The 3698-nt window shown below is 29.1% G+C and overlaps 1 protein-coding gene across 2 annotated transcripts in view; it reads right to left on the minus strand.

The window, feature by feature from the left end:
* Positions 1-3698, minus strand: part of LOC106681024 (uncharacterized) — a 273681-nt gene that overhangs the window by 102265 nt on the left and 167718 nt on the right. Inside the window, exon 3 of one of the 2 annotated variants that reach the window (XM_014421127.2) lies at positions 3382-3482. The exons of the other annotated variant lie outside the window; for it this stretch is intronic. The gene's annotated coding sequence lies outside the window, so the exon portion shown is untranslated. The remainder of the gene's footprint in view (positions 1-3381; positions 3483-3698) is intronic. 2 annotated transcript variants of the gene reach the window in all.

Consider the following 3698-nt stretch of genomic DNA (forward strand, 5'->3'; position numbering starts at 1 on the left):
TATAATAATAATAATTTTTTTAGATCAGAATTTATAAAACTTTACACAAAAACATTTTCTCCTTCAGAGCCCAGTAAATCCGCACCTTCTAAAATCAAATCATCTCTAACAGCCTGTTTCAAAGTTTCAAACCCTTCTCTATAAGGAAATGCTAACAGAAATCGACATAAAAGACAAACTAAACAAGATAAATTGCTTTATAAGGTTATATTGTTCATAAATTTCCTGCCAAGGTACATAAATTTGGGAGCCGTAAGGCCGTTGTAATTACTTTATTGTTTTAATGGTTAATCATTTAATGTGTTAAGACATAACTTTAGCTATCTAGTTTGTACAATTTTATATACAACACAATGTCGATAAAACAGAAAAAAAAAAATTCTAATTCGTTAAAAGATTTTGAAAAACTTCTTCACAAAAAATGGCCATCACCAAATTTTTCTAGTCCCAAATAGCTAATTCGATGCAATCATAGCACAGTATTCGGACCACGCGACCACGAAAATTTCACTACACCATTCTACGACTGTTTATATAGAAATTTAATATCTGATAAAGACTCAAGGTTCCTTAGAAAAAAAAAGTTACTGCATAGTGATTTTCGATTTCTAGAAGTTCGATAAAAAAAGTTGTAATTATATTAAAATATCAACACTTTTTAAAATAAAACTAATTAATTAAATACATTTTTGGTTCATTTGATTTCTCTTTTAATATAAGTTAAAAAGCGTTGCTCTGAAAATTATATAACTTTGTTTCTGTAAATAATTATTTTTTAATATAATGTACCTCATTTATTACTCAACAAATGATTAATTACATCTCGGTTTACCTATAAAAAAAATATCAACATTAATACTTTTTTACTGTAGTATATGGATTTTTCAATGTCTAAAAACAATTTGCAAAGTGGAACTTACCGTGTTTTTAACTAGACTACAAATATAATGGTACCTTACCGGATCTGAAAAAGAACAAAACGTTCATCAACAAAACAGTTAAAGAAAACATTCCAACGATTTAATGAGAAATAATATATTGTCTATTTATTCTAATAAATATTTATGATTTATCTATCATCATAAAGGAAGAGGTTGAATGGATTTTAATTTTCCGTTGAAATAAACATGCTGATTGCCAGTTTTGATTTAATTTTTTCCAGCTGGAAGTTTTTAAAATTGGAATAAATAAATGTTTTAAAAATTGATTAGGTGATAATAGTAATAATTATTTTGTTTTTCGCAATATTTTTAAATTAGTTATTATTTGAACTAGAATTATATATCACTCAGACGGTTTTAACACATATTAAAATTGAATTAAATGTGTATCACTACAATTTATGAAGTGTCTGAGTTAAAATAGTTCGCTAGGAAGAACCGCTACTAGACCAACGCTTGTGCAAGGAGGAATTTTGACCAGAATCACGCTCGACAATCGACAGTAACACCAAGAGACTGGGTGGATCCCGGAGGGCTATGGAACCCACAGTGAAAAATAAAATATTTATTCATATAAAATATAAATTAAATCTGTACTGCTATAACCCATGAAGGATCAGGGTTGCAGAACTTTGTAAAGAAGTACTGTAACTAGAACAACGATTGTGTAAGAAGGTGATTTGGTCAGAATTACGCTCGACCGCTAGATTTTTACCTACTTAAAGGATACCCATGTTTTAAGGCTGGGTGGAACCGGGAGGAATCCCTAACCCACAGGGCTAATTCAACAGCTAAAAGAGTTTGGAGTTAGCAGTCCATTGCCTTACTAATGAGCTACACACTCCCACATATAAATCATAATAATTATCTTACTAAAATTATTATAATCTAATTATTATTACAAATTATAATAAAATAATTATCTCATAGTTATAACACATATTACAACTTGTAAGTGGAGAAGATGGGAGGGGGGAGGAGGAGGGAGCGATGTGCGGTCAGCAAATAAACAAACAATTATTTGTTCATGCCGATGTTTCGACTTCATGATCAGATCTTCATCAGGAAGATTTAGGCGGAGATTCTGGCTAAACCCATTACAATCCATCAGAAACATTGGTACTAATAATTTTTTTTTCCTGACCGCACCCCCCGACCGTCTATTACCATCTTCACTTATTAATCTACGGTCAACTAAATACACCTCATTAAAACTTTTAATTTAATTTAATTTAACACTAAAATTAAAGCTGATACATTAACAAAGTTTTACATCCATAGGTGCATAAAGTAAAGGAATCATTTAAACCGTTTTTTGTGAACCATTGTTAATTAAAAGAATTGAGAAAATAATATGTATATATACAATATAATTTTTTCCTATAAAGTTTTTTCTATTCTCATTGTTTATATATCAGATGGGCCCCATTATCAGACAACAGACTCAATCCATTTTCCAATTTTGAGGCGTATACCTTTCCTTATTCCCCTCTTGCAATGCATTTGAAATGCAGTACAAAAGATTATTGTTACCTACGGAGTCGCATGGGGCTTAGAAGAAAAAAAAAATTGTTTATATTTTCAAAATCCTCTTCAATCATAAACTATATTTTCAAAATCCTCTTCAATCATAAACTCTTTTTTTTTTAATTTGTATGTAAATAGTAAATCCCTCTGTTACATTAAAAAAAGAAAGTGTTTAGTGATCACGCAGTAATAGTTTATTTTACATTCCCGAAGTAATAAAAAAACAAAAAATATTTTTAAAATAGAATTACTCGGGAATTAATATAAAAACTAACCTTATAATGCTACAACGCAATACATGTATGATATATATATCATGTAATATCTATGTATGTATTAACCAAATATAATAATATAGGAGGTTACGAAAAGAAAAAAAAAGAATTAAAATATATCATCTCTCTATAATGTATAATTTTTTTATTTGATCACCCTGTGATACTTCATTTTACATATTAGTTGGAATAATAAAACTTGGTCGTAAAAAATTAGGTTTAACTTTTGAATAACGCATTAAATTACAGATATACAATATGAGCAACAAGCAGTTAAGTGAACAGTTGTATAATTTGAAAAAAAAGAGATTGGTCCATCATTTGAAGGACAAGGGGGTACTTCCCTAGTAAATAATTAATTAGATCATAATGAATGAATTTATTATTCATACATTATATAACTGGCTAATGTTGTGTAAAGTTTAAAAAAAAATAAATGAAGAAATTTAAAAATATAATATAAAAATCATTATTATTCTATAACTATAGTATGCCGCTAATTAATACTTCTTATTTTAATCTATTACTAATTTTATATGCTATACAAAAAAATAATATTTTACGTTAAGCCCATATAATTTTTTTTTTCCAAGTTCCTAATACAAAGTTGTCAAATATACTATTGCAAAGCGACCTACTTGGCAATGCTCTCTGAGACCGCATGAGTGAGATCTGAAGAATTAGACAGCACTCCCGCTCCGAATAATTTCAAAGAGGCGACACACGACGTTTATTTTTCCTGGAAAGAGAAAAGTCATTGTGAAAGAAGGTGGAGGTGCCATTAATACTAATGAGGATTTGAGGAGAATGGATTGCCGTCAGGGCCAACAGTTGCAAAGGATCTAGCTCTCGCTACAATCTCATTCTTCCAATTTCACGCGGACTGTTTTTTTTGTTCTGTTTTTTAAATTATTTATTATCTACGAATAGATTTATCTGATTTCATTAAATTTTA

This window comes from Halyomorpha halys, unplaced genomic scaffold, assembly GCF_000696795.3.
Source record: "Halyomorpha halys isolate HHAL.00 unplaced genomic scaffold, Hhal_1.1 Scaffold305.1, whole genome shotgun sequence".
Classification (NCBI taxonomy): domain Eukaryota; kingdom Metazoa; phylum Arthropoda; class Insecta; order Hemiptera; family Pentatomidae; genus Halyomorpha; species Halyomorpha halys.